Raw genomic sequence first — 9,304 nt, forward strand, 5'->3', positions numbered from 1 at the left:
TGATATTTTATCTATTGTTTAATATAATTCCCCATGAATTACATATAATGGTAATAGATTAATATCTTTGGAAGTACTGTAAATAATTATATAATTCAGCCAGGAATTACCTTGCTCATTTGCTAACATTATTATATTCTTTCAAAAGCAAATAGCAAAAATAATTTTCAACTGACATACATATGGAATACTTACTCTTCAATTATCTCAAAATGCCCAGATTTTCTCAATAACTTTCCTATTGATTTAATTATAGGCATTAAAAATGAGTATTCTAGTACAAGAATAGTGTTGTCTCTCCTTCGTCCCCCAGTACTCCTAAATATTTACTAAAAATCTCAATGCTAATCAATAGTGGAAGTATTTGGTGCCTAATGATGGCATTCCATTCCTTCCTTGAAGTCCAACACACAGAGTAATAGAAATCTCATGAATGTGATTGTGTGAGGTGGCTCATAATACTTGGATCTATAGAGAGAATCACTTAACAGACATTAGTTGAATCAGAAACTACTTCTCATTTCATTGAGTTCTATGCAGTCCCCAACCTTTGTGGCACCAGGGACTGGTTTTGTGGAAGACAATATTTCCATGGACAGGGGAGCAGGGGATGGTTTTAGGATTGTAATGGTTAATAATAGATGTCAACTTAATTGGATTGAAGGATGCCTAGATAATTGGTAAAGAATAGTTTCTGGGTGTGTCAGTGAGGGTGTTGTGGAGGAGATTAACATTTGAGTCGGACTGGGAGAGGAAGACCCATCCTCAACGTGGGTGGACACCATCCAATTGACTGTCAGCTTGGCTAGAACAAAGCTGGTGGAAGAAGGTGGGATAAGCTGACTTAACAAGTCTTCTGGCTTTCATCATTCTGCTGTGCTGGATGCTTCCTGCCCTTGGACATCAGACTCCAGGTTCTTTAGGCTTTGGACACTTGAACTTACAGCAGTGGTTTTCCAGGAGCTTTCAGGCCCTTGGCCACAGACTAAATGTTGCACTGCCAACTTTCCTACTTTTGAGGCTTTTGTAGTTGAACTAAGCCTTTGTTGGCTTCCTTGCCCCTTAGCTTGCAGACAGCCTATCATGGGACTTCACCTTGTGACTGTATAAGTCAATTCTCATTAATAAACTCCTTTTCATATATACATATATCTTATAAGTTCTGTCCCTCTGGAGAACCCTGACTAATACAGGGATGAAACTGTTCCACCTCAGATCATCGGGCATTAGATTCTCATGAGGTATGCACAACCTAGATCCCTTGCATGCTCAGTTCATAATAGGGTTCACATTACTATAAGAATCTAATTCTGTAGCTGATTCGACAGAAGGCAGAGCTTAGGTGGTAATGCTCACTCACCTGCCACTCACCTCCTGCTGTATGATCTGATTCCTAACTAGCCATAGCTCATTACCAAGGGTTGAGGACCACTGTGTTAAAAGATAAACTAAGGCACAATAAAATTTTAAATATGTTATTTACACAATGATTTATGACTCAGGCAGCTCCAAACCATAAAAGTGGCTTAAGAGCTCCACTGAGGGAGCACAGGGGGAGGCTTTTAGAGGACAGGCACAGATAATGTTTGACTATTTATAGTTGTACAGTTATTTGTACCTTATTTGGTACCAAAGTTGTACCTTACTAGGTCTATCCCATTGGAAAGTCTTCAGTTATATGATTAGGTGTGTTGGCTACTTCTGATTGGTTGAACTTAAGTTCTGTTTTTCTTTAACATAGAAATTGATAAGAATAGCTCAAGTTTCCCTTATATCTGTAGATCAATCAAGGTTTAGATCACTTATGATGCCTAACTGCTTTTGTCTGCTCAGAAATTCTTCAGGCCTGGACTCCATTTTAATTTACTTTAATGATTGTTACTTTAAATTTGGATTAAACAGTGGATTCATATGTACTGAGTGGAAAAAAAATGGAAATAGATGTTATAAAATTTATTTGAAATCATTCAGCCAGGATGTTTTAAACAGCATACATTAGCAGAATTACCAAAAACACATTTTGAAAAAACCTTGAAGCAATTTTAATGTATTGCAAAATGTTAAGGAGACTAGTGGGACAAAAACTTAAAGGTTGAGTTTGAGATATGATGCAGGGTTTTTTGCTCCTTAGCCCAGCTAGGCCTAAGTTCTGAAGAAGTAGGCACATGGACACTCAAAGAATAAGTGTAGTAGAATTTATTTAGTGAAAGGAAAGCTCTCAGCAAAGAGAGGGGTCCTGATGTCAAGTTCTTGGTTGCCCCCTTAATGGTTGAATACAAGGGCATTTTTTTTTTTTTTCTTGAGACAGAAACTCACTCTGTTGCCGAGGCTGGAGTGCAATGACGTGATCTCGGCTCACTATAACCTCTGCCTTCCAGGTTCAAGCAATTCTCCTGCATCAGCCTCCTGAGTAGCTGGGATTACTGGCACACGTCACCAGGCCCGGATAATTTTTGTATTTTTAGTAGAGATGGGATTTACCATGTTGGTCAGGCTGGTCTCCAACTCCTGATCTAGTGATCTGCCCGCCTCCGCCTCCCGAAGTGTTTGGATTACAGGTGTGAGCTACCGCACCTGGCAACAAGGACATTTTTATACAAGCTGATCAGGCTGTGAATTCCTGGTTGTATGAGACGTGAATTCCTGGTTGCTCCACTCCATCTTTCCGGTGAGTTATGTGGGCCCTTAGTCTGTGCCGCTCCATATTGATTTATTTCCCTTAATGCACATATGTTAAGGAACGAAATTTTCCACTATGGGCATGTTTAGGCAAGCTCCCTTAGCAAGTACCCTTATCCGCACAAAATATTTGGTATAAGCACCTAGGGGGTGGGTAGGAGGTTCTCCAGGGGACCCTTTCCTGACTGTCTCCCTAAAGCAAGTTGGCTGACTCCTTTCATTCCTCCCTTCAGGAGTGGAGACCCCAAATTCTGTTGGGGAAAGTGTACAACGACTGCTCTTAACTGCTTCCTGCCGACAAGGGGTGCTGTTTTGGGAAACTGGCAGTTAAGGCTCCTCCTGAGGTCAGTTTAAGGATCCCCAAAGAGAACGGTGTGTTCATGAGTGGTTCTGTTTGCATCACCATTTGAAACTGAATGGCCTTTAAGTGAGAAGAAACAATTTGGGTTATTAGAAGACATATTCAAAATGAAACAAAGGGATAAGGACAGCTCAAAATAAAACAAAAAAAAATCTCAAGGCTGCCAATACAGCCAGATAACTCGTGGCTATAGTTATGCCTGCTAAGGTTTGTATTCATGGGGCTTGGCTTTGATTAGCTCCCTTGGTCTTATTTTCCCAAACAAAGAAACCTCCGGGTTATGGGCACGTATTTACTCCTATCACCTGGAAGGATTTGCAGGATAATTGTTCAGAATTACAATATTGATCCAGATTTTTTTATATTACTCATCTCTTTGGTTCTTTTGAGCTGCAGCCATACATTGCTGGTTGGTCCACAGGAATAAGCAGGGTAGTCTAAAAAGTAGGCAAAAACTTAAAAACAACTAATGGGATTATAATGTAATGACAAATGTAGAATAAGTTTTGAAACATAATTTCTCTCTCTCCAGTCCTCATTTTTGTCAAAAACAAATCATGATAGGACTCAGTTGTTTGAAAAATAACCTTTAGCCTTATACTTGTCTTATTGCATAAAGTGCAACAAGAATAATTATTTTTCCCATAGGCTTTTAAATTGGCTTTGATGGAACTCTGTTCCATAAGGAATCTCAGTTAAGACCTTTTAAGGCCAAGCCCAGCCTTGGGTTTCCATCCTCAAATATCTACGAGTTTGGTAAATCATTCTCTTCTTGATGTCCCAAGAACAAGCTTTTTAACAGGCCCAGGAGCTTTTTAACAGGCTCCTAGGCCTGTTAAAAAGTGACATGCTTTACTCCCCACGGGTTAGGAACCTTGTACAAGGACTGTGTTGACAAGGTATGTAGCCAGTTTTCCCAAGGGACTTTTATTGGCAAGTCCAGCTTAATTACTTAAAGGAACATATACCCTTCCAGTAAAAGCCTTGGTAAAACCACCAGTTTCTTCAATCGTGTCCTGTTGCAAAAGAAAATGTATTCTTATTGCACTGATGAAAATAACTGTATTGCCATAAATTAAATATTCTCACAAATAGTTTCCAAATTCTGGCAAAGCCAGGCAGAGAGAAACAAACGTCCTTCAAATTTTGTTCACAGGCATATAGTTTACTCAATTATTAAAGGCTTTAAATAGTTCAAAATAAGTATCCTTGACTCAGAAAAACAAAGCAAGGATCACCAAAGTTTTAAGCAAAAAGGTTAAAAATAATACTTGTTTTCTATTAGTTCAATCCATTCTGTTCTCTTGTTCTGCTTGATATTCATGAACATTTCAGTTCTTCATGAGTACTGTATTTTTTTCAATGTCATAATCTCCAGAGTTAATGGAATCTTGCATTTGAGAACACTTGTCAAAATCCTATAGCTGATTATAAATCATCTTTTGAGTAGGATCAAAACAAGTCATTTGTCTGTGAATGATGAAATGTCCAGGGTAGTTACTGTCAAGAATACAATTGACAAAGAAATTTAGTTATTTCTAGGGTTTACAATAACGAAACATAATAACCTTAATTATGATTGATAGCATATACTCAGACATTAGAATTTTAGAAATCTCATATAATTTTGAAACATATTAATATTATTCACTAAAATATAACCTAAAGCAGATTAAATATAACTTTGGAAATACCATATAACTAAACATTTCAAAAAATCCAGTTTTCTTCTCTTTTGGATGTTCCAGGGACCAGGAAAGACAGTTTTGAAACTGAAGTTTGATTTTGGGAAGCCTGTTAAATACGTTAGAGGTTCAAAGCACTTGATATTATAAAATAGAATTCCAAGTTACCATATGTCATTTATTTTAGCCAAAATGATGACTCAAACATTTTAAAACAATGCAAAAGCATATTCACAGTAAGAGGGAAAACTTAGCTTTCCAAACAATCTGTCATTAATTTTACAGGGAAATCCTGTTCAAGTGAAAGCCTAATTTCATCCTTGCATTAGTCTACTGCTGATGTCAACCCCAATTTTTTTAATGAAAACTTATAGACAATTATATCTAATCTTATCTAGGTTGACCATGAGGTGAGATTTTTTTAAACTTTTATAACCCTTTACAAATTGTTGTTAAAGAGCGTATCAGTGCCTTTAGAAAACCTTGTTGTGCTTTTATTTCAATGCTCAATTTACAAAAACAAAATACTTTTTTGAAATTAGTCAATATGTTCACACAATTTCTTTTGCAAGATTGATTTTTACAAACATTTCACCATTTGTTTAAACCTTCAGCTTTATCTTATCTAATTCAAAACAATCCTTTAACCCAAGGCAAAAATTTACATTTTCATGCATTCTTATAATCTTTTACTAAAAATATATTTTACTTTCCTTACTTACGTTATATGTAAATCTATTTTCATTATCTCAATTACAGGTTATTATGGTAACTCTTAGCAATTTTTAACTTTAATGTAAAACCTGGCAAGTTGCTTTAATTATGTAGTAGGCATAAATAAAGTCTGATTCCTTCCTGCATAATTAAGGGTGTGGTTAATTCCATATGTCCCTGGACTTATTAATTGTGAAGCAGGAAAATTGAATAGTGTATTAGTCAATTTTCATGCTGCTGATAAAGACAATCTTGAGACTGGGCAATTTACAAAAGAAAGAGATTTAATTGGACTTACAGTTCTACATGGCTGAGGAGGCCTCACAATCATGGCAGAAGGTAAGGGGGAGCAAGTGACATCTTATGTGGATGGTAGCAAACCAAAAAAGAGAGCTTGTGCAGAGAAACTCTCATTTTTAAACCATCAGATCATGAAACCCATTACTGTCACGAGAACAGCATAAAAAGACCCACCCTCATGATTCAATCATCTCCCACTGGGTCCCTGCCACAACACATGGAAATTACGGGAGCTACAAGATGAGATTTGGGTGGGGACACAGAGCCAAACTTTATCAAATAGTTCTTAAAAGCCAAAGAAGCAGTTAATAACTTTGAAGCATTTAGCTAACCTAGTGTCTGACCTACATGATTCAGCCCACATATTTACGTTTTAAAGACATTTGTATTTTACCAATTATTTTTAAAACTGCCTTTATTTTTTAAAGATTATAATCATGTGAACTCGAAAGGCATTACAGCTTTTATTTTTCTTCAAAAAATATTTGATCTAAGTGCTTATTTTCCTAGAGCTTTTTTATATAAACATCATGCCCATAAGAAATATAAAATTACACAGATGAACAAAAGCAAATTCAGTACTTGTAAGATTTTTCATTTGCCAATCTCCTGAATAGATTATTGGCCTCTGGGTGAAGCCCTTCAAGAGCAGGGCCTAGGACAGCATACAGTTTCTAGGGCCTAATAAACAGGCATAGCTGGAAGACAGAGATAGATTTTGAGAAGGATCTATCCACTTTTAATTCCTGGGGTTTCATGAGGAAAACAGAGGGTGTTTTTTTCCCCAAAATGGGGTCTGCGGCACCTTCTTTGTTTTTTCCCAGGAGCCCCAGGCTATCAGAAGTTATCTTAGAGCCTCTCATGTATGCACTGAATGACAAGACAAAATGGGAAAAAAAAATCATTCAACAGAGAAAGAATCTTTTTCCAGAAAAACAAGATCCATGCAGAGAAAAATTTAAAGGCCTTTAAATATACCTATAACTTGGATATCCACTTTTAATTCAGCTGTGCTCTAAGAAAATCGTTTCAAATCTATTACCCAACTTTAGCCATGCCGAGCAGCCAATATTTCTGGCTTTTGAACTTTATTAAAAATAACCTCACAGGTGAAACCAACAAGCCTCAACTAAGGTTATGACTTAACTGTAAGTGTAAAAGTTATTTTCAAAGAGGTGCTAAGCAGTTTTTACAGAATCTAAGATCTTTAAAGTTGGTTCAGACAAAGGAAGATTTAAGAAAGGAAGCTAGAAGTTGTTTGTAGAGGGGAAGAGAATCAGCAAATGGTAAAAGTCACACAGATATTAGCCAAAATATACTCATTCCCTATATTATCAAGTGGTTACAAGGTCAAGCTCCTAAGGACATAAAACAAGATGAAGAACTGCAGCAAGGTTTGTTACTGACCAGTTTGCCAGGCTGGCTTGATCAGCAAACTTTTGGGGTCCTAGGCCTACATTCTATCCTAAGGTACCCCTCTTTATGATAGAACTATACAGAAAGACACACAAAGCACACTACATTGGCTACAGCTTAAGACTAGCCTCATAAATCCTTTTTTTCTATTTATCAGAACTTCAGAGAGGATATAAACAGTGATTTAAACAGAGATTTTATCATTTATTCAACTGGTTTGCACAGGGAGAGGGAGGCCAGAGGTCTGACTGGTAAGAACTTTTTTTTTTTTTTTTTTTTTTGAGACAGACTCTCCCTCTGTCCCCAGGCTGGAGTGCAGTGGTGTGATCTCTGCTCACTGCAAGCTCCATCTCCCAGGTTCACGCCATTCTCCTGCGTCAGCCTCCGGAGTAGCTGGGACTACAGGTGCCTGCTACCACGCCCGGCTAATTTTTTTGTTGTTGTTGTTGTCGTTGTTATTTTTATTAGAGACGGGGTTTCACCGTGTCAGCCAGGATGGTCTCCATCTCCCGACCTCGTGATCCGCCTGCCTTGGCCTCCCAAAGTGCTGGGATTACAGGCGTGAGCCACTGCACCCGGACCTGGTAAGAACTTTTACCCTTTTGCTGGCGTACCAGGCTTCTGAGTTGCCCTTTTTCATGCTCAGTTTTGAGCCAAGCAGTTTAAGGTTTGGGGAAATTAACTTTTCCCAGTTTAAGGGATGCATCCGAAGGGAGTGTCCTGTGGTACAGAGACACAATGACCCACCCACAAAGAGAGGACAGAGGAGGAAAAAGGAGAAAGGAGGTGTTTTTTCAGAGGAGTCCTAGTGATTCAGGAGGCAATCAAGAGAAATATGGGCTGCAGATGATTGGTTACCCACCTAAGAAGAGGGGAGCAAGGCATCCCTAGTTTCTTCTTTTTCCTAGTAAATACCTGAGGTACATGAGGGAGAGGAGAAAAGTGTCCTCTTTCTTTCTTCTGTTCTTATATCCCTGAGTCCTGGTGATCTTGGCAGGTTACCACCCATGGGTGCCAATGCAGCTTTCACCTATGTTAACAGGGGCCTTACAGGGTGCGAGTTATCCACCATTACCCATGCGCTGCTTGTCCCACTGTTGTCGATAACCTTTGAGTTCCCTAGATTTCATGCATGCCATGGATACTAGAATGACCTCTATCCACGAGATGGAAGGGGGCCTAATCCGCAGAAATTAGTCATGCTAACCTAAAGCTTTGGAGCTGGGTCTTCCTTAAACAAGGGAGAGAAAAGGCTATCTTGGGAATTGGGGTCCTGGCCTAATAAGAAAAAAAAAAAAAAAAAAAAAAAACCTCTCATAAAAGTTAACTCCTTACAAAGTGGAGAAAAGAAAAAAAAATAAAATAAAACAGCTTAAGTGCAGGGTGGGGAAGATGCCTGGAGGAGAAACCTTTTATTTTTATGCAAATGAGTTCCTCCAATAGAGAGAACATTTTAATTTCTGTCTCCTCCTTTCTGGCTCAGCCAGGGGAGGAAAGACACTGTGGGTGCATGGGGAGAGGGAAGAGTGAGCAGGAAATGCTGGCCACCTAGGCAAGTGGGGCCCTTGGGTTATGTGCCCCAGCCGGGAGGGGAGGGAGGTTGGGAGCTGCCACTCTCCCATTTGTCTCACATGTGTACCTGTGGCCATTGGAGGTTGGGGTAAGGGACATGTCTCTAAAAACGGAGGGAGAGCACATTGTTCTGAATTGTATAGAATTTATTAAGTTAAAGGAAAGCTCTCAGCAAAGAGAGGAGTCCTGAAAGTAGGTTCCTGGTTGCCCTCTTCACAGGTGAATACAAAGGCATTTTTATATAAGCTGATCGGGCTGAGTTCCCTATTTGTATAAGGCATGAATTCCTGTAGGCTCCACTGCATCCTTCCAGAGTGCATGCAGACCCTTAGTCTGAGACATTCCATATTGATTTATTTTTCTTACTGCCCATGTGTTAAGAAGCAAAATTTTCCACTGCGGGCATGTTTAGGCAAGCCCCCGGAGCAAGTACCCTTATCTGCACAAAACATCTGGTATAAATACTTGTGGAGCAGGTAGCAGGTTCTCTGGGGGACCTTTCCCTTACTGTCTGCCTAAAGCAAGCTGGCTAACTTTTCAGAAAGAGACAGAGAAAATGAAGTAGCTACCAAAGTAT

General features: G+C 38.9%; 1 long non-coding RNA gene across 1 annotated transcript; it reads left to right on the forward strand.

Moving 5' to 3' along the window:
* Positions 1 to 375: 375 nt before the first annotated feature.
* Positions 376 to 8,499, forward strand: LOC129143771 (uncharacterized). The gene is made up of 3 exons (XR_008547615.2): positions 376 to 2,668; positions 2,913 to 3,023; positions 7,624 to 8,499. It is a non-coding gene; the product is annotated as an uncharacterized LOC129143771 (long non-coding RNA).
* Positions 8,500 to 9,304: the final 805 nt, after the last annotated feature.

This window comes from Pan troglodytes, chromosome 3 (genome assembly GCF_028858775.2).
Source record: "Pan troglodytes isolate AG18354 chromosome 3, NHGRI_mPanTro3-v2.0_pri, whole genome shotgun sequence".
NCBI lineage: Eukaryota > Metazoa > Chordata > Mammalia > Primates > Hominidae > Pan > Pan troglodytes.